General features: G+C 39.8%; 1 non-coding gene and 1 pseudogene across 1 annotated transcript; both read right to left on the reverse strand.

Moving 5' to 3' along the window:
• Window positions 1-22961, reverse strand: part of LOC124974562 (ryanodine receptor 2-like) — a 226498-nt pseudogene that overhangs the window by 163135 nt on the left and 40402 nt on the right.
• On the reverse strand, window positions 5510-5611 carry LOC124974578 (U6 spliceosomal RNA). Its single transcript, XR_007106800.1, has one exon. It is a non-coding gene; the product is annotated as a U6 spliceosomal RNA (small nuclear RNA).

A 22961-nucleotide genomic window follows, 5' to 3' on the forward strand; every position in this document is an offset into this window, starting at 1 on the left:
TTGGATCTGTGCCAGATTTCAGCAAAATCATGGCACACTTCTCTGCCTGGAATTGTACAGCTTGTCAGGATTGCACCAAGGAGAGGATTGTCAGTTCGAAGAATTCAACTTTAACATGCCACAGGTTTCACCAACTAGCTACATTTGAATGAAAAATAAAATGCACCTTCATTCTAGGAATTCTCTACAAATCTATCTTCAGCTACTATCTATCTTAATGAGTGCTGTGCTGTTGTCATTGTCACAGATGTTGATATCATAATTCACCTGTATCAGGAGTGTCACCACTTCGGGCTGGTCATAGTCACAGGTGTAATGCAGAGCAATTCTATGAAAATGAAAGGACTTTTCAGGAAAATATACAACACTGTCCAAAATTAAAAATTAGTCATAAAACTGGAAATGTTAAATGCCACTTTCTTCCTTCACTTCCAAAATGTATTCAATCATTTTCTTCAGAAAGTATAATCACTCTTAGGTCTTAGTACAGAAAATATCACCTAACGGAGGGACTAAGCATGGAGCCTGGGCTGTGGTGCTGAGGAATGATCCAGGACCTCACTCATGCTAAGCAGCATGGCACTCTTGAGGTACATCCCCAGCTCAGAACAGTATAATAGAAATAAAAGAACATGGCCTTCACTGTTGGGAGAACCTCACTTGGAGTCTTCCTTTAAGTTCTGTTACTTACTAGCTATTACCTAGCCTTTCTTTTCCTCTTTCCTCAACCATCAACTTGGAATGAAGAGTAGTTACCTAATAGGATACCACAGTGATGCATAGGAGAGAATTTAGGAAAATGATTTAGAAATTCCAGCAGAAATGACAGTTCAATAACTGCATCTTTTGTGGTTATCATGCTGCCTCCAACTTCACAATGACAATGTCTCCATGAAGTAAAATAACAAAAGTAGATCCATTGTGCAGATAATTTGAATAAAGTATTGCAATCAGTAAAAGAGGCTCTTCTTATATTTGAATATTATCACTGTTGGAATGTCACTTGGAATTTATAATATTCTACTGTTATATTTGGCAGCACTCATGAAACATTCCTCATACTCAAAAGATCATCAGAGAATCCATGGTGCCTTATGTTAGGTGAAATTGATTAAAGAAAACACCCATGACACCTCCCCTCTTAAGTATGGCATTTGATTTAAGTTTTACTGGTAAAATCACTGGGTATAGAAATAACTGAATAACAAGGACAAAAATAGAAATTTTTCTTTGATTTTCAGAAAATACTAAGGTGAATAAAACTCAGGATTCAAATAAAAATGTGACTCATTTTATTTGTTATTTAATTATTGAATATATGAAAATTTGATACAGCAAACTTTTAATACCTGTCTCTAAAACCATTATGCATTAACAAACTGTCAGTGTCACTTTTCTTTTACAATTAACTAACTTCGGAAATGGCTTGTTATGAAAGGAGTGAGGAAACATTTCAAGTATAATTGAGTCATATCACTTCACTTTTAGTATCTCACTTTGCTAGACTGGGCAGAGTGATATGGTAGTTTTAATGATGGAAGGGTCCTGAGAAACAGGACAATATGTCTGCTGCATAACAAATGGTCAGATTATGTCTAGTGAATAAATGAAGTGAAAGAAATCACGAAGAAAATATGTGAGCTCAATATTTTTGACAAAAATTTTTAAAGTAAAATGTTTGAAACACTAATGAACATTTATTTATATTTGTTTTCTTCTATGTTCATAGTGATGCACATAAGTGTCTCATAAATTATCATCTTCACACGTGTATTATATCATTACAAAGTAAAAGCATACACATATAATAAAATGTACCCATACTAAAATATGGAAGTACAGATAAGGAGATTTCTCTTATTTCAGAGGTTAAAAGTTGGTAGAACTTACCAATGCCCAATCACACACATGAAAATATAACACTCAGAAAGAAAAATCTAATATATGCAAGATACATATGCCTGTTCTTCCTGAGGGTGATTTCATTAGTAATATTCTTCTACTTGTGCACTAAATAGAAATGCCCAGAAACCTTTGATCACAGTTTATCATAGGGAAAGCCCCAAAACAAGACCTCCAAAAATGTCAACATTCTGAATTACTATAATTTCTGGAGGCAAAAAAAAGTAAAACAAATAGAAAGATACTGAATATTCACACATTCTGGAATAAATCAAGAAGTCTTTCACTATTAAGAAGAGGAAATGAAATTTTCAGTTATAATTCAAATGTCTGCAAATGATGATTCTTTAAACATTTTGTATGTATTTTTGGAGACATGAGACCACAATTAGTGTACATGTGCAAAAAACTGAAATTTTTCTCAAATGATACACAAGAATACATCTTCCTACTTCAGCCTGTATCTATGGTACCTTCAGTCATCACCTATTTTTGCTTCTGACAAATGCAATCCAAATATTTTACTAAGTCTAATGAGTTTTTCATAATGCATTGGTATTTGAAGCTGTGTAGATAATGGAGAGTTATCTAATTATTTACCAAAAATCTTCTAGCATCATGGCCGTGGTGACTGAGGACACAGAAATTTTTAAATGCCATATAGTACTTACCATCAAATTGCTTGTTGGGAAAATATGAAAGCCAATTACACTTTAAAGCAGCAGTGTAACAATCAATGTTCTTCATCTTCACTTGAATTGTAACTGCAAAACAGTACTGGATTCCTCTGTAAACTTAAAATCCAGCACTGCAAGGTGGCAGATGCCTGTAAACTCAGCCACACTGGAGTCTGAGACTGCAGTACTGCAAGTTCAAAGGCACCATCAGCAAATTACTGAATTCTTCAGACATGTAGCCAGACCCTGCCTCAAAATATTACAACAAAAAGTAATTGAAAAGAATGAAAAAAGTGGCTCAGTGGTATAGTTCACGCCAGTTCCCAAAAAAATTTTTTAAAAGAAAAAAAACTTTCAAATTTATTCTTTTATGAAGAATCCTAAATACTTTTCCATATGTTCATATGTCACTTTGAGATCTGATTGAGTGCACTTTAGTCAAGGATGCTTGCTTAGCACGCCCATTGTTTGATTCCTAGCAAATATGAAAGAATAAAGAATTTGCTGCTCAAGATTTTCCTTATTAATTTGAAAGAAACATTTGTAAAAAGACATATTTTTAACACCTATATACAGTGTAAATATTTTGAAAGCACATTGATTTAGCTAAAAATTTGCTGACTTACAGGGCATTTTGATTTTTATTTTGGTAATCTAAACTTCAGAACACTTGCTCTTAGTCTTTGGGTTTAGCTCCACGTATGAGTTTAGCATGGCACTCCATTGGTTGAATCCTTCCTTTGCAGAAGAGGAGAAAAAAGAGGATTTGGTTACTCAACAGCGAGGCTAGGCACTACCCCTTCCAAAAATTGTAGGGCACAGAGACTGAGGAGGTTCAAAGGGCAGGAAAGCAATATATCTTGATGAGGGGAGATCCACACTGTTCGTGTTCTTCCCCTTTGGACAGAATGGAGGCTGCTTCACTTCTCCCACAGGTCCAGCTGTCCACTTCTCTGGCCCCTTGCCAGTGGGTTCCAGCCCAATTTACCTACCAGTTTTTTCTCATCCCTCTTATTGATTCCACCATCTCCATGACAGACCATTCGCTACAGTGTCCCCACTTTGCCCAGAGTCACAACCTTCAGTACACTTTCCAGGGACATATCCCAACTGGTACCTCCTGGCCTTCCTGACACTGCCTGCAACCAAAGCCCAAGCACTCCATTGTAGTGCTAGGGGAGGAGCCCTAGGGCCCCTGATCCTGAGTCTGCAGAGGCCAGGGAGGGGCACAGAGGCACTAGTCCTGCCACTTAATGAAAATCTCCAATGCAATTCGCTACTACACTTCCAATCCAGCAAACCTCTGCTCACAGCACCCCAAAAGCAAAGTTCCACAGTTCGCCAGCTGGTCACTAAGAAAAAGTTGTTGCCAGGTGACCTTCCAAATTCCAGAGTGCATGCCCTTACACCATTCTGATTGGCTGGACTGTGGAAGGTTCCTCAGCATGTACACATGCCAGGCCCTGGATGGGGCCAACACCTGCCCAGTTTTCTTTCAAATGTCAAACCCTATTAGCAGAGTTCCTGAGTGTTCCAGATATTCTCAGGACAGGCTCATGCCTGGGGGAAAGCAGCCTGTGGGCCTGGGTAGGCTCAAAGTAGGGTAGAACTTCAGGAGGCTGAAGGTCCTGTCTCCAAGGACACTCCCCTATCCAACTCCTTGCATGTGCTTATCCCTTGCTTTGTTCCTCTTCCTGAAGCCACTGTGCCCCTCCCTGTTTCCACTGGAATTGAACGAAAGTAGCAATAGAAGGCTCTTTAGGTGAATTCAGAGACGCATGCAAAATACATGGTATGGAGAGTGAACTTTGAAGGGTAACCACCAAACATCCTTGGAAGAAATGTACGGCATATCTACTGGCCTCCCAACTCTCTCCTGTGGCCCAGTCTCACCTTAGTTTTACCTTTAATATAACTCTATATATTGGAATTCTTTTCATTATTTGAGGACTTCAGCATCATTTCAGAACATTTCTGTGTTTACTTTTTAAACCAGTCCTTGATTTGTGTCAACATTCCTACTGTTATCACTATGTTAAAATGACCCCTTGGCAGCTATCCAGATACCCAAGACTGAGCAAAAATATTCTGAGGTCTCTTTCCCCATCCCTCTACCTCCTGCTCCAGGTCTTCCTGCTCTTTGTCACCCTGCCGCCCTAGGGACTGCTCTTTCTCAGCAGCTAGTCCTCTGTGGCAGCAGTATGAGCCTCAACTTGGTCACAACCCCCACTCTCAGAAATCACTACTGGGACATATATCTTTGCCTATCCTTACAGTCCTGGTGTTACTCCTGGTTGTCTGGGACTCCATCCAGGTTGTGAGCACCCAGATCCTTCTCAACCTGTCTGGAGTCCTAGAAGCAATGAGTCACTGTCCAAAAGAGATGCAGCTTGAGGCACAGCTGCCCAGGCTCCAGCCCCAGCAGGCTGGAAAGGGAGCCCCTGGCCTGCATAGGCAGCAATGTGCCTTATCCTTGCCAGATGAAGAATCACCTGGAAGATGAACAACTACAGTAAGTGGAAGAAGGAAGCACCCTCAATGACCTTCAAGAGGGGGAGTCTGGACATTGCCATGATACTCTGCAAATATGTGTTGACTGAGTGGATATATGTAGGGGTCGGTGTGTAGATGAATGGGTATGTGGCTGCCTGAATGGAGGAATGTAGAGTAGACTATTTCTCTGTCCCTATTTCCACTGATTCTACTTTTTGGCAGATCACCATTCATATTTTTACAATGGTCTCAGCATAAATACTGTCAATAATCTTTGTTCTCCTTTCTAAATCATTCTGTATACTGATAATTAGAGTCCCATCTAAAATTTATATTAAATCATGACATCCCCACATTTTCTTATTTTTTTTTTAAATTTGGGCATTTCCTCCTTTTTTAAAATTATTTTTATTTAGCTTTTAATTTTTTACAGACTGAAAAATATGGAACGCTTCACGAATTTGCATGTCATCCTTGCACAGGGCCCATGCTTCTCTGTATCGTTCCAATTTTAGTATATGTGCTGCTGAAGCAAACACACATTTTCTTATTTTAAAAAACTTAGCATATACCATTATTTTTTAAAAAAATTCAAAGTCCTTCATGTAATATTCAAAATTCTTCGCAAATTGGTCAGGACATCCACCTCTACCCACCATTGTTTTCTCATGTTAACTAGCTTTGCAATAGTGGACTATTTGATATGCCCTGGGAAGGGTTTGCACCCCACACTTATGACCCTTAGCTTTTTCATTCCCTTTTGTATCTTTCTAAGACATCCAAGACACTGTTGTTTCCTCTGTGAAGCCTTCCCAGACCTTTTCAACAGAATTGACTATTGCCTCCTAAGTTCTCCTGTTATGCCTGGCATATACTTAAAAAAAAACTGCAGCTAGGATACTAATCTTTCTATATGAATTTAAAACATGAGAACTGGGAAAAGGGCTCTCCACGTTTGTATGTGTATCTATTAGAATGTATTTTCTTGAAACCACAGGTCATATTTGACTCTTAATTATAATAGTGCATTGTACATGGTAAGCACTCAGTCATTCTCTCATTCAACAGATTCTACTTAGTGCCAAATAGGAGCCTAACAAGTAATAAGACATTAACGTTTGTAGAAAGAAATTAAAAGCTTGGGTGGGTTTCTGTTCATAGAGCCCTTTTGTCACTTCCAGAGTATAAAATGTCATGGCTCATGTTAATTCCATATAAAGTACTTCATGAATACTGTTGTTATTATTTAATACATGAACTCATCCTTATACACAGATACCATTCTGTAAATTAGTCCTCAGAGGATATGCAGGGACAGATTTTTAGAATATCCTACCAAAACATGTAAGTAATACAATGAAAACCATAATCCTTGCTTTGTCCTTGCCAATTATAAACTATGGCTATTAATACTGAACCAAACTGCATTAGCAAAGGGTTAAAAAGTGAACTGCTTTCAACTGTTTTCTTAAAAAGTATTATCTAAAAGAAATGGGTTTTTATACCACCTTACAAATCTATCTACTTAACAAATATTTATTGAACACCAATTCTAACGTGTGTTTAAGGAAAAATATCACTTATTAAGTATTGCTGATATGTTTAAATATAAATGATAAAAGTGGGATGTGGGAAAAAACAGGTTTACTTCTATAATGAATGAAAATGGCTCTTCTACAGGACTGGCTAGGCAGAAGAGGTGGCCAATATCTCATCAGAGAGATGACCACTTGCCACAGACTCTTCTGGAAGGTCAGCCCCTCCCTTCCCCTGCAGATTAACTGTGGTGCTGAGCTACCCACTGAGAGACAGGCCTAATTCTGCAGGTGTCCATAATGGAATAAAACCCACTCCATGCCCCTTAGACTAGAAGGTGCTACATTACCGCCTTCTAGTTCAGTTTTGAACTAGAAGACATAGTCCAGAGGGAGATAAAAAGCCTAAGACAGCATCATTCCCATTACTCAGCAAACTTGCTCTGGCAGCGGGGAAGCTCCCTCTGGAGGAGGGAGCAGGAGGGAGCTGGGAGTTATGCAGAAGAGGAGAAGAAAGGGAACAATGGTTCAGATGGAGCCTGGTGTGTTTATGAGGAGAAGGAACCACCTGCAGAGGAAGGAGCATTCTCATGGAAGAGGCAAACATCAGGGAAATCCTGCTTGTCTGCAGGACACATGGTCTTCAAGACAAGTGAGTCTCCCCTTTGCATAGTACCAAAAGGCTCATTAAACTCTTTCTCTGGTAAAAATTCAGATGAGCATCAGCAAATGCATACACACAGCAGAGGAGATTTAGTGTTAACATTTTCATTGACTATGACCAGTGTAATTCAATATAAAATATCATTTAATGGGGTAAATCATACCAACTTTTCTTCTTCCAAACGACATAAACCACTGATTACAAGGGCTTTGAAAATGCATTTCCCAAACCATGTTTTAGGCTTTCTATGGAACAATATTCTAAGCCTAAATGTAATGATCCATTTTATTCCTGAAAATTTTCCAGTAAGGGCATCCCACCAGAAGCCAGCAGGAAGCATATAATAAGAAAGTAGAGGATTCTGTCTCTGCGGTCCAAGGTCTTGACCACAGTCCTGCTTCTCCCACCTCCTGGTTGAGCAGTGTTGGGCACACTGCTCTTTCTAAGTCTCTGGGTATGCCCAATGTGAAGCTGTCATAATTTAAGCCCTCCTCTTACAAATACTGCTAATTCCCACTGAAGTCAATGTCAGAGTACATGCCAAGATGCCTGTGTACCTGCTGGATGCCATTAAGTCAGGCCCTGCCAGATTGGATCCCATGCCCACACGATGCGAGCATTTTGGGTCAACTTGTCCCCCATTGCTTCCTGAGAGGGAAAGAGTTTTATAAAGCTCAGGTCCATCAGGGTGGGTTTGTACCCACTTGTCAGCTGGTAACTACAAAGCAAATAAATTTATAATTAAAATTTACAATCCTATGACAGTCACAGGGCACATGGTCCCTCCTAATCCCAACTGCTCCATAAACCACAGTGGAATCCAGGGGTTATGAACCAGTTAGCAAGCCTGCACCCCCTTTACTTTAGCTGACACAGACAGAAAAGTCACATAACCTGCATTTTTCCACTGCCACACCAACCAAATGAAAAGGAAATGACTTACTCATTTCTCAAAGATGTTATCATTGTGTGTGTGCCTGATATTTGAGGCTTTTGAATAGTTTAAATCTATGTTAACTACTAAATATCTAATGGATTTCTCTCCATGTAAAACTCTCATTTTCTTCAATTGTTAAATGTAATAGTAATATCATGTTTCATAAATCAGCATATTATTTTACTAACTATTCCTCATTCTAAAGGAAAATTCTATATTTGCAATTTATTTCTTGATTGCAATCCCTACTTATTATACCTAGGACGCCACTAAATAAGAGTGGTGCCAACAGGAACAGAAAATGTCAGCCATGCAATCACAATCACCTAAAATGAGATTACATTTATTTCCCTAGAGTTCAGGAAATTCTGAGCAGGGGCTACTTCCACACTCTGAGTGAGAGACAAAAGGTCTTACAATAGTCAGAAGCTTTAATCTTTGGAATAATGCAAAACTGAAAATGTTGACTTCTCCATCCACACAGCCTTGCCCCATAGCACTCCTGAGACTGCCACAAAGTCCAGATCACAACTGCTTCCGGCTCATTCTTCTCATTTATTTTCAGTGATCGACTATACCTTGATCTGTTTCTGATCCATTTTTCTGCCATTATATCAAAAACAATTCTCAGTTGATAGCACCCTTTTGATAAATAGTTTCTGAAGGAATTAATTTATTGGTCAAATTAAATGTTAATAAACATGCATCTTCATCTCAAAGAGTCTCCTTTTGTGAAAATGAAGAAAATTCACCATATAATAATACTAACTTTAAAGAAAGTATCAGAACATGTGCAAAAACAGGTTTTCAAATAAAACTGTAATTCTTCTTTCTCCAGTTCATAGCTAACATCAAAAACCACACTCCTCTGAGAACACCAAGTTTCTCTACTTTGGTCACAACAGTCCCCAGCACCTAGCAAGGTGACCAGTTCATGGTGAGTGATCAATATATTGCAGCAATAAATAGTTTTTAAAGTTACCTGTACCTTAATTACTCTTATTTCCTTATAAAACATCTTGTATTTTATAAGTAATTTATCTATAGGCAAAAACCACAGAAATATTCCATTTCGAGTAGACTGTTCCAGCAAATACAACAATTATGACTAATTACTGGCTTATGTCAATTTACACTAAATTTACAGACATAAAATTTTGTTCTGTCTGAAATTAAAATACTAATAATTAACAATATTTCTTCTTTCTTTTTAATTACAGAAACTACATGAGATTTTTTTGTTCATTCATATAGATCATTGGATCTTGCAGAATTCTGATTAAGTGTACAACTAAATTTGCAAGCTCTGAGTACAGTCACATATACAAGTTCTCATTCAGCTAACATTTTCTTCAAGAAAGAGCACCCACAGGCTGGAGTAGTGGGTCAGTGGTAGAGCACTTACCTAGCATGTGTGAGGCACTGGGTTTGATCCTCAGCACCACATAAAAATAAATAAATAAAATAAAGGTACTGTGTCCATCTACAACTAAAAATATTTCTAAAACAGAAAGAGCACCCATAATTTGAATAAACAGTAATCATACTGGCAGAGACTAGTTTTCCAGTTCCATGCTATTTGTTGGAGGCAGCCTGCAGAATGTGATGCAGAGCCCCATCTGCAGGCCTTCCCACCTCTCTTCTCACTTCCCTGAGGGGTCCAAAGTAACCCAGGACAGGGATACACACATCCCTCTTCCTTCTCTCTCTTTCCAGTGCCTTCATGCCACCTGGTCAATCAACAGTTAATATGAATTATTGTTTTGTGGTGGAAAAAGAACAACAAATTCTTTTGAATAGAATGTGACTGACCTGGATCTTAGAAACTAAATGATTTCAAATAATTTCAGACAGATTCCTAGAAATTTAAAGGAAATAGAGATCATTCTGACAATTTCTGAGAAGTAATATTCCATAGCCCCCTAAATAGGGAAAAGTCCTATCACTACCATATCTACTGATACAAAATATGCACACTTCCTATAAAAGACTTCTGTGTTACATCCCACCATCTCAAACTTCCTGGAAAATTCTGCAGAATCAGTCACTTAGTTCCTCTCTCCTTCTGTCTATTTGCTTACCAGGTAGGTTGTTTGGCTTTCATTTCTCCTACTTTAACATGCTAGGTCTGCATCATCTATCATCTACAAAACTAGCTTCTAAGGAATATAGATAAAATTAAGCAAATACAATCTCTTGGTTTTCCAAATACCAAGACATTTATAGTTAATAGATTTTAGCTTTATTTTGACAAACATATAATCTAATAATACAAAACAATAAAAACAACAATGAATAATAAATTACTCAAACAGCTTGGTATAAGCTTCCTTACAGTAAAATATCTGTTTTGAATAACTCTGGAGAAAGAAGTAAACAAATTAAAAAAAAAAAACTGGTAAAGTGCCAGCTCCATTTGCATCAAGTTCCCCAAGAAGTAAACAGAACATTGGCAGCACTTGGCCCCTCTGAGGAATCCTCAGGTAAAGTAGCAACTCAGTTTTGCACTTCAGCCCTGTCACTTACATGTTTCCTATGCAGGTATCTGAAGGAACCTTTGAAAAGGGCTTGGTATCATCTCACTGAAGTGTCAACTAAAATGACACAGCAAAATGTGGCAGAACATGAAAATTTCTCTTAAGAAACAAGTCTTCTCTTTTGTTCTCAGACACCCCACCTCCCAAGCTTGCTTCTTTAGTATGAATCAAGATAAATGAAGCTTGGAAACCACTAAGTTGTGAATGATGTGCAGTAAGCATGAAAAGATGATGTCCAAGTTTATTGGATGTTAGCTATAAATTTGAATACCAAATTAGCCCTGCACTTCCTTAGAACAAATGGGAAGATCTCAGATGACTAACAAGTTGTGCTGAAAACACATCTCCTAGAAATGTCTCCTGGGCTGACATTTCACAGAAAGTGAGTACAGGACATTCAAAAACCATTCTCCAAAAAACAAATATGGAAAAGATAATTTTGACATGGAACTTAGGAAAAAAGTACAAGAGATGTATTTCTTCTATTTCACTTCTTTTTCATGTTCATTTATTTTCAAATACACCTCTAATAAGTCCATATGCCCTGCGTCCCCACCACTGCTCCTTCCTGCTTTTAGGTCTTCTATCAACACTCAGTTCTCATGAAGTAAGATCATGAAGCATCCACTGCTCCCAGGAAAAGGTCATTTTAAAGGCAGACCTTCACTTTTGAAATTTTTACTTTCACAGAAACTAACCCTGTGATAGTAGAAGTGTCTCTTCTGATATCAAAGAGCAAGACCTTATGCCTTGTCATGGGAAGGAAAGACAAAGGACCCAAGGTCTCCAGTCCAAGGCAGACAGGTCCAATGCCTAGAGGTCAGGAGAGGAGGAAAGCCAGCACTCCTACCCCTACCCAGGTACAACCACAGAGATCCCTACAGAGCCATGGCAAACCTGTGCCCTGCTTTCCAGGGGGCACCCAGGGAAATTTTGCACCCACAAGCCCTTGTACTCAACAGAACTGATGTGGTGACAAGCCAAGTCCGTTTGTTAGCTTAAGGAATCCCTTCTTCCACCAAGACCATACAAAAAACCCATGTTACCAGAGAGGGCTTGCCAGTTCCCAGGATTGCTCAGGGAGCCTAGGGAGACAGAGAAGAACAGTGGCCTACAGAAGGGAAGAGAGCCCATGTGTAGACCCATCCCCAATGACCACCCTTCCCAACTGAGTGCCCCAGGGTAACCCTCGAACTCAAAATCAACAACCAACACACATGTGGCATGAGGATGTTTTCAGGCCCAGTTCAAGGAGCTAACACTACATCACTGAACAGCAGGGAAACAAATCCCTACCAAGGAAGTGACATAAGTGGAAACTGAGTATAAGCAGGGAAGAAGCTGTTTGACCATCAGGCAGAGAAATTTCTAGGGAAAGGAAAGAGAACAGACAAGGCCACAAAAACTCACTGGAAGGAAGACCTAGTGAGGGCTGGAAAACAGGGAACAAAGTAGTGTCAGGCACAGAGACAGAAGGCCCTACAGCTCCTCTGAGCATATGGGGTTCAAGAGCAATGAGAAGCCACTGAATGGCTTTAGGCAACCCATGTGTGGATGCACATGTGTGCATGTGTATAAAGGTGGGATTCCATGTGCAGAGTGTAGAGAGAGAGTGGGAGGACGAGTCAGGAGACTGTGTGTAATCTGGGTGGCAGATGGTGATGGTGGCCACAGAAGCAGTGGAGGGGGGAACAGACTGGAGCTGCACTTGGAGGCACTAACAATGGGCTGGACACAGGGTTAAGACAAAAGGAGGTATCCAGGATGACTCCAGGTTCCTGGCTGTGCAGGAGTGACCAGGAGCACATTTAGTGAAGAGGCTTCAGGTGATGCTGCTTCATGATGCACTGAGGAACATGTCACCTGCAAGCTGGGATGCAAACCTCCTCCCCTTAAAGCAGATGCCTGTGTGAAGGATCAACACTGGAGCACATCTGGGGTAATTAAATCATGGGTGAGATGGGAATACCTGCAGAGAATTTGCTTGAGAAGAATAAAGGACTCAGGATGGATCATAAAGATTCACAACATTCAGGACTGGAAAGACTGCTGTCAGCAAGAGACAAAAAAAAATACAGAAGAGGGAAAAGAGGGAGGACCATCTGTCCTTTAGACAACAATGATGTCTTTCCCTTACCTACTCTCTCTTTCCCTCTGCATCGCTCTTCTCCACTATCCAGTATCACTATCCAGTGTCCCTCATTCCTCTCCCTCCTGCCCCCAGGATGTGCCAATATTCTATGAATGATGCTCAAGAAAAAATATGAAGCCAGAAAGAAATCACTGACATCTATCTATATGTTAACTTCCCAAGAAATATTCCACAAAAGTATGTTTTTTGTGGGTTGAACACCATTGTAATATTCATTTCCAAACCAAGCCTCACTTATTCATAAATTAAGACCTGAAATTTGTGCAATATTTTATCTACTAAACATGAAATTAAGACACTAGAACTTGAGCCATAGGGTCCACTTGGGGACATCAAGCAGCACACTCTAGTGACCTGTGCTGTTCCCAAGGAGGTGTCAGGACTCTGTGGTGCTATAACAGATGCAGGTGACAGTTCAGGTCTAAAGTAAGTTGTCTGCCACTGATTTAGGCAACCTTTGTGTGCATTTACATGGAAGAAGGACACAGAAAGAGCATCACATTGTATATACATTACATTACCCCTTGATACAAAAGAAGGGACATGCTGGAATAATTCCCTGCTTATTCACTATTTGTCACTTCTCAGAATTCAATCAACAAAGTTGTTAATCCCTCTGTGATATACTGTAAAGCCAGCAAACGAAACCCCGGGTGGTGCTTGCTCTGCTAAAGAGGTGGCACTGAAAGCTTCATCAGAATGCCGTCACTGAGCCCCCACATCATGCCAAGAAATAGATACGTTATCACCACTGAACAAGGAGAACCAAGTCTAAGATTGGCAAGGTTGAGTCACTTCAAGAAGATCCCCTAAGTTGAGTCACTTCAGGAAGATCACATTGATGGAGCAAGTCTTTGACCATGGACCCCTGAGTACCAGAGACTGTTCTCTCAATTACTTTGCTAGGGCCCTTGCCAACTAGTGCACCTTTGGGAGAAGGAATGGTTTTACCCCTCTGATTTGATTTTTAAGGAAAAAACAGTTAAAATGAGTTCATCACAAAACCATATAAATAAACACTATGTAGCTATAACAATCATCAGCAAAGAAATGTTATGAATTAGCTCTAAAAGGGGGATGCTAGCATTCACCATAAGGAGTGCCAGCACAGTTCATGCATCTAATGATTAATCAAACCATCCACCCACAGCTGTCAGGAAAGAGAGTGCATTATTCACAGTGGGCAGGGCTCAGCATCTACATACAAATATAGCTTCTAAACTCCAGGGTTTACTCTCTGCAATAGACATCCTAGCTATCACTCACTAAAATGACAGGATTAGGGTTAGAAAACAGAACCAACTTGGACATGGTATCAGCAATGACATTAAATTTAAAGTTTCAGGAATAAGGAAAATGTTCCCTATCCTTTTGTTGGTAATTAGGTTTTCTTATCTTCTTAGAGACCTAAATTACCGAATTAGTGCCATGGTGGCAAGAGATGACATCCACATGCTATTAGGGAACACATTCTTCCATGGGAATAATTACCAGGATCTCTAAATGCCACAGGAAAACTATGCAACACATGTGATGACTTTTTTAAAGCCTTCATATATTACCAAGTTAGAAATAACCTCTTCATTCTTTTCTTTCTTGCAATCATTACAAATGAAGAGGACTTATATGTGAAACTCAGTTTTAATACACAACTACAGAAATCTCTAACCCTCAATTCTAAACTCCAAATAAAATGTGAACTTATGTCAGTCCCAGGGTAATTCCTGCATGGAATTCCACCTTCACCTTTGCCTCAGAGAAGAGCCAGTGCTACTGTCCTCTGATATGCCTGGAACAAAACAGCAACCTGCCCTTTCATGTGGCATTCTTAAAAACTGAACTGCCTCCTGCAATCATGCATTCTGTCCTCAGACCAGGTAGAGTGGGGACACTCACTGCCAATTCCCTGGGGCTCCTGCTTTTCCACAGGACAGCACAGTTCCCCCAATGCAGGGACTTGAGAATGTCAACTCCCCTCCTTAGCATTCTTCAAGTCCTTACAGAATAAAAGCACACTGCCCAAAGTCCTCTGTGACATGCTTCTTGCCTCAGTGGCCAGACTTCCCATTGTTCTTTACATGGCACTGTCTTCTGTGTTGTGCTACTAAAGAGTCAGTGCAAATGCCCAGTTCCTTCCCCTCCTCACTTAACAGATGCTGGTTCCTCTGTCCAGAACCTGTTTCTGCTCTGACTGCTGCCAAGCAGTACTGGCCTCTGGGCTAATATCTATCTCCTGGAAGACTCCCAATTTACATCTTCTTTTTCTCTCTGACTATTTGTGTGTCTTCATTGAGTTAAACAGGAATCTCCTAAAAGGTAAACACAGTGAATTAGAGTCAAGGTCCTACCAAATTTGAGTGCCCAGTACCATGCACAACCAGGCTACTAGAAGGCAAGCAATAAATGTTACAGGGACAGATAAATAACAGAGTTGATCTGCCTGGTGGTGTTCCATTACAGAGACCTGACATGATGCTCCTGTGAAATACATCCCTTGACAACTATAAAATAAATGCAGAGAAGAAAAAATTCAACAAACCAGAGAGCTAAGTATAAACTCCTAAACACACACTTGAATACTCTGAAACCTTATTTATAATGTTAACAAACTTCTGAATATTCACAGGGCAATATCTTACTCTAGAATAAGACAGATCTTAATGTCAGGGTCTCTAAATCCTTAATTGCAGAATTTCTGGGAAGGTCTTATAAACAAGGTGGATGTGAGTCACATGTTCCATGAAAAGAGGGTACAAAATCTCCTCACCTGTCACTTCCAGACTCTCCCAAACAGATGACATGGACCCTGGGGCAGTGCTTGTCCAGAATGGGTCCTGAGAAACCAGCAGAATAGTTATGAAGTTCATCCCAGGAAAGGGGCAGATGGCAGCAGGACTGCAGAGACCCAGGGCTCAGTCTGTTCCCTGGAGTCCCAGGAGGCTCAAGTTGCATCAAAGCACCTTGGACCAAGAAAGTCTGACTTGAGGTGATGGTGTGTGTGTGTGTGTGTGTGTGTGTGTGTGTGTGTGCACGTGTGTGTGTCTTGTGTCTGAGTCACTGTCCATTTCAGAATCTGGAAATGCAGTGCTTTGAAAATAGCAGGAAGAGTCTGTATGGTATTGAATGGAACTGAATTTAACCACAGTAACAGTAAAGAGAATTTCCCCTCAGTTTTTAAAGAAGATACATAACAAACACTTCACTGCAAAGCATAATGTTTGAGGTAATTTATGAGCTTGAGATGGACAGCGTCGTCACTGAGCACAGCCCAGGAAGATGGCTGCTCTTACCACAGGGGTGTAGGAGTTGTTTTAGTTTTCTTCATGAGCTCTTTTTCAGTCTTACTATCCTATAATCATCTTTCTTTGATCTTGAATCTCTTGGTGGGCTGGGTTTGTGGCTCAGGGGTAGAGCACTTGCCTCACATGTGTGAAGTAATGGATTCAATTCTCAACACCCCATAAGAATAAATGAAAAAAAAAGACTCCACATACAAAGCAGTTTAAAAAATCTGGCAACTCATTATGTACACATTCTTAATTTCTCTCTCCTACTGATTTTAGCTGGTGGGCCATTTTTTTTTAGCATTTTTCCACTTTTTCAATTTTTAAGTCAATGCAAGCAACAACAAAGTATATACTGTGTATGTTTTGCTGATGTAACAAATTTCTAACTGTTGTTTAGTTAATTCAAAGATCTCATTTTCTGCACATGGTTTGGCAACATATTCTAAAATTCAAAACAAAACAAAACAAAACAAAAAACCTACCAGAAACACATGTGTCGGGGTTTCCGGGACCCCCAGCCTTGGGCATGATCAAGATGGTGCCTGACGCTGAGCCAAAAGTGGCCAGCTATACAGTAAACAACCAGCGAATTCCAGTGATTGGCTAGTTAACAATGTGATTAGAGCATGCCCCCCTCGTGTACCTATCCTAGGCTTGCAGCTGTCCGCGTTTACCTCGTGTACTCTCCCCTGATTGGTTGAAGTGTATATAAGCCTGGTGGGTGGGAGAGTAGGTGGCTGAAGAAGAGGCAGAAGTGGAAGAAGCGGCGGAGGTGGAGGCTGAAGCTGAGCTGGAAGCTGGGAGTGCGCGGAAGCTGGAAGAAGCTGGGAGAAGGGAAGCTAGGAGTAAGGGAAGTGTAGGAGAGGGAAAGAGAGTGAGAGAAAGGGATAGATAAGAAGAAAAGAAAGGAAGACTGTACGCAGTAAACCTCCAAAGCTTCAGACATTTGTCGTGTCTCTCTCTGCGGGCAGAGAGAGCGCAATAACATGTAGAAGGTGCAGAGTCATAACATTGCCTCATAAGCCATTAAGATACAACAACATACCTCATCCTACAACACCTATTTCTACAGCCCTCTTTAGGCAAATTTGGGAACTTTTTTTTCTTTCAGTGACAACATATGTTTCTGGGAGAATTAATGAAAAAAGTAAATGGGGTGTTGAGGAGAACAACTGAAGAATGTTAATGGACATGTGACTACTACCAAGGGTTGCATTATTTGAAAAGAGAAATAACTCCAATATTCCTACACCAACATGACTGGTGTCCACAGACCAGGTGGATGGCAAGCCAGGGCCTGAGTTTTATTCCATGGGCTCTTTGAACCTGTAGATATCTGACTGCAGTAATTTGTGTTTCCCCTGATCTGCACTCTGGTCTTTTAGTGCTTTACAAACAAAGTTCTCAAGAAAAAAAGCATTTACCTGTTCTCATTAAAAGGAAGAAGTTTAGGTGGGTGCAGTGGCACATGCTTGTAGCCTGCAATCCAAACTACTCAGGAGACTTAGGCAGGGGATAACCAGTTCAAAGTCAGACTCAGCAATGGTGAACCAGTGAGACCCTGGCAACTCAGTGAGACCTTGTCTCTAAATAAAATACAAAATAGGGCTGGGGATGCGGCTTAGTGGTTGAGTGCCCCTGAGTTCAATTCCTGGTACCCACCCTCCCAAAAAAGGGAAAATTTTGAAGACCTCTTGATAAAGAGCTCAAAATGGTTTTCAAGGTGGGAGGCTGGGTTTCTCCAATCTTGATAAAGCAAGACCTCCTGTGTGGCCCCAAGCTGGCTCCTCAGCAGGGCAAAGCCTGCACAGCCCATTCAGGAGGTGCCATTTCCACAGGGAGCAGATACCTTTGCACCCTTTCCCTGCACCTGCTGCAGTTATTCAGCTCCCAGGTGACCTCTATGCACCACTGATGCACAACCCCACTGCCCATCTCTGTCTCCCCAAGGGAGTTTCCTAATAAACTCAGGTAGCACTGAACACCCTGCCACTCTTCTGCAAGGGACAACAAAAACTGAACCTGTTGTGAACAATGCTTGAACACTTGCTTGACCTACAGAATATCAAAAATCTTCATGGCAAAACCAGAAATAAGACTCAAGGAGCCAAAACAACTGGTTTTAAGCAACTGAAACTTCTGAGGCATGGTATTAATTTAGCTTCAAATGTCAGATCTTCAAAAACTAATCAACTAGAATATTGAGCCAACTTCACTGAGGTCATTACACATCAAAGTAAAGCCATGTTTAATTCACTATCATCCTCAGGACACAGTATGTCTATGATACAGGAAGGTATGAATGGTGGCTGGCATCCCCTAAGTGTTCATCTGTGAGGAGGTATTATCTGATAACTGTGTCAAATAGTCTCAGAAACCCAAACAGCAAGGACTGTACTTATCTCACAATCCCTGAGTAGGCATTTGTTCCCAGGCATCTTAACCCTGGTTAAAGAACTCAGTATCTCCCCCAGGTAAGTGTCAGCTAATAATCTTCAACATTCAACATAATGAGAACATATGGGTAGAAGAAATCAACCCATTGTCTCTTCTATATACAAAATTACCCTCCAAACTCAGTTTGCACTACATCTATGTGGTGTTATTTCAAGTGCAGTATGTTACCCAATATCAAGCTATCCTGACATGACTATACCTTAAACTTGTTTGAATAACTGTGCACCTAAGCTCCACCTGCTGCTGTCATTGCTGATTTTAAAATATAATATGCATGTTATAAACTAAATAATATTACCTATTTTAATAAGACCTTAAAGACAACCTAGAACAGTGCTTTTAAAACTGGAGGTTGTGACACATTTGTGCTTTATGAAATAAATTTGTCAGAGGGAAGCAATTCTTTTTTTCAGAAAAAGAAACAGAAATTGGGTGGGGGAAGCAGTGATAAAGGGGAGTATTAATTTATGAGACTTGTTGCTAGCAGACACATCAGTTGCATTACTGAATATGCATTCCTGAGGGCTGGAGTGCAGCCTGAGAGCCAGTGAATATCCACATAAGGACAGGGCAAACTTCCATTTGTGGGGGCTGAAAGCTGTACCTGGGCGGTGTCCACTGCGATTTGTGTGAAGGCAGCTTGTGTCAGGAACACCCTTGGGCCCAACAGGTCTCACGTGTACATCCTCCCTTGCTTGTACTCTGTGCCGTGCTACACTTTCAGCTTTCCTTTGGACAGAACTGCTTTGTAACAAGAAGCATACCCTGTTGGAGGAAGGAATTTTAATTCTCCATGTCACCCTTCCCCAAGCAAAAAGAATACCCAGAAAGGATGCAGAGTAGAGTCAACTACATCCTTAGTGAATGTGAAAGTCTTCTAATCAGCAAAATTAATAGTTGAGAATATTAGTGCAAAATTAACTTTGTCAGAAGCCACGTTATATCCCAAGTACCATCATAATGGCATCACTTTAGAATCCAAAATGCTCTAACAACAAAAGGCATGAGGGCATCACATCGATCCAATGACAAAACTTGGTCAGCATGCATCTGTGGGTCAGTGGAGACTCAACAGTCACTGGAGAAATAACTAAAACCACCCACATCCTCCTTATATGTAAATGGAGTGAAAGTTCATAGCAATAGGCCACTCAGTGTTCCAAGGTGCCCAAAGAATAAAAAGACAAAAAGAAGATACAATCTAAGTATTGATAGGTTTAAAAATGCAGGGCTGGACTAGATGTGAGGAAATAACCACTCTCCAACACCCAATTTACTGATTAAATTCCCTCAAGTGGACTTGGGTACCAATACCATTTGTTGAAGAAAGCAGGTAAACTTTATTTCTTACTGTTTTCCAATTACAACCCCAATAACTAAACTTTCTAAAATTTTTAAACATCATTTTCATCTAATTAAAAATAATTTCATCTGAGTTCCACTCAACAATGCTTTTTTTTTTTTCAGTGCTGCAGATTTGAACCCAGGGCCTTGTGCTTGCGAGGCACTCTACCAACTGAGCTATATCCCCAGCCCTCAACAATGTATTTTAAAGCAGATCAATATATCAATTTGTGGGGGCTCTCAACTTACAAAAATAAATACATTTTTTTGTTTCCCTTGTAATTCCTTTTCTAACTACTTGTGTTTCAGTTCCATGTTAAAAAAGAAGAAAAAAGAGAAACCAATTAAGTGAGGAGAAACAAAAACTTTAAAGCAAATTGAAAGCTCACAGAAACAAATACAATTTCATTAAATATATCAGACTATGTCATTGGTACATGGACTACTCTGTACTTCAATATGGTGCTTCTGAAACTAGGACTTATTCCTGGGAGGAGCATTGTAACTGAAAGAATAACCAAAATAAACAATGGTAAGCAGGAATGAGAGAGAAATACACAGATTCAGGTGGGCAACAGGGTTGCCCCTTGTTAGATCACCCAAGAACATCATAACAATCTTGACCATGATCATCTAATCAAGAAGATGTTAGATTATCATGTTCTCAAGATTTCTCTGTGAACTCCAAGGAACGCGGTTTTAGTTTGTTTCCCTCTGGTAATAACAAAAATGAGGAAGCAGCTAGAGGAAACCACCTTGACACAGCTGTTCATAGGCAGAGAATTTACCACTAAAACAGGTGGAAGAGACATGTATTCCCAACAGAAAGGGCACTGAATTTCTCTAGAATGAAGTGGGTTGATGTAGGATGGGGGATCACTGAAAATAGGAAACAGTGAAAATAAAAATGAAAAAGTGGTGTTTTAATGGCATCGTTCATTTCCCTTTAATAGTACAATAGTCTTAAGAAACAAATCTGAAATATTTTAGGATGTTGCTTGGATGCAGGTATTACTACCCAGAGCTAAATGGGGGAATAGGTGGACAAAGCCCCAACCTCCTGAGATTCCCTCTTGAGTGAACCTTACCTCCTTTTTCAAGGAACTGGCTAAAAACTATGCAGGAAGATGCCAGGAGAGAAGAACAAAAGTTAGAGTAGAAGGGTAGTTCCATGGCAGAGCCTTCTGTGAAAGTTTGAGAAGTGAGGGGAGAAACAGATTAGAAAACAGAGTCATACCAACTTTATTCCTGCAGAGAAATTAACAACTGGAAAGAAGAGGCCAAAAATGTTTAAATTCTCAAACATTCCTTGAACAGGTTGTCCATTAATTTGGAACGGGATGCTTAGGGCATTTGGATCTAAACAGAAATTCATGACATCATCAGTTCTCAACACAGGTACTGGTTTGGTGAACTTACAGTGTGAGCAGAACAACCTTGTAAAAGAGGAACATTAAGGAATGTAATATATTTTCAACTCAGAGCATTCAGGCAGTGACAAAGCAATGCACAATGAACTCACTCTATCGTGACATGCTAAACTCTTGGTAATGAAAAAAATTTTTGATTTTTCAGGACCCAGGCTGCCTTGTTAGAAAATGGACAGTCCAACACACAGAAATGTCTCCATGAAGCTGGAAGATCTTTGCTGCAGAAATTATATTAGAGTAAACACCATAATGATGCTATGGGACATTTTGCAGGAAAAGATCCAACTTGAAATAACTACCTTATTACTTGGTTGGAGAAACCTTCAGCAAATCTCACCTCTCTGAACCTCAAATTTTATGATCAGAACACCAAATACCATCACCCTTTAGAATTTCCATGATGATTAAATTAACAGTTTAAAGTATCAGTCTCAGGCACACCTGACACCACTTGTCAGAATCTTTTTCAAATATCATGTTCCCTTTGATTTTTATAAATTCAAAATAAAATTTTATAAAGTTAATGAAAAAGAAAGTGTGATCATTATTTCTTGCAATGTTTTGATTAGAGGGAGGTGATATGCTATTTGGTTTGTTTTACAATTTATCTCACTGGAAATCTTGCTTGGCATCTTGAGCACAGCAGGATACAATTGGGAGACAGGAAAACAGAATTTGATAAATGCTCTTCTTCCCCCTGGTCAATCAATGCTCAGGCTATTCTGACTACATCAAGAATTTTGTTTTTTTTAAATTAGTCCCAAGGGCTCACTGGAAAAAGGGAGGCAGGATTCACCCAAATCCACAGACTGCCCAACACAAACATAGATCTCTATTGAGTAAAATCTAAAACAGATTCAAGATATGTGCTTTGCATTTTTAGGCTACCTCTTCTTACCTCCAGCATGCCAAGATTTTCACCAAGAACATTTTTCAAAGCTAAGAACATTATTTCACCAATAATTGAAGAATTAAGCAACAAAATCACTATAAAGTGGTTCTCTCAGAATTCTCTGAATATAATAAAGGCAGTTTTGAAAATTCATGTAGTAGCAACACAGCTGATGGAAAAAGACCTATTTCTATGTCAGTAGAGTTGCATTTAATAAAAATGCTATTTTATAGACAGGCAGACCAATGGTACACACTAGAAGACACAGAGATGAACGCACATAAGTACAGTCACATCATATTAAACAAAGGAGACAAAACTTACGATGGAGAAAAGATAGCCTGTTCAACAAATGGTGCTGAGAAAATTGAAAATCCATATGCAGTAAAATGAAATTAAACCTTTATCTCTAACCCTACACAGAACTCAACTCAAAATGGATCAAGGACTTAGGAATGAGACCAGAGACCCTGCAACACATAGAAGAAAAAGTAGGCCTGAATCTTCATCATGTTGGCTTAGGACCAGACTTCCTTAACAAGACTCCTAAAGCACAAGACATCAAAGCAAGAATCAATAAATGGGATGGATTCAAACTATAAAGCTTTCTCTCAGCAAAGGAAATAATAATGTGAAAAACAGTCTACAGAGTGG

Source organism: Sciurus carolinensis, unplaced genomic scaffold (assembly GCF_902686445.1).
Source record: "Sciurus carolinensis unplaced genomic scaffold, mSciCar1.2, whole genome shotgun sequence".
NCBI classification, from domain to species: Eukaryota; Metazoa; Chordata; class Mammalia; order Rodentia; family Sciuridae; genus Sciurus; species Sciurus carolinensis.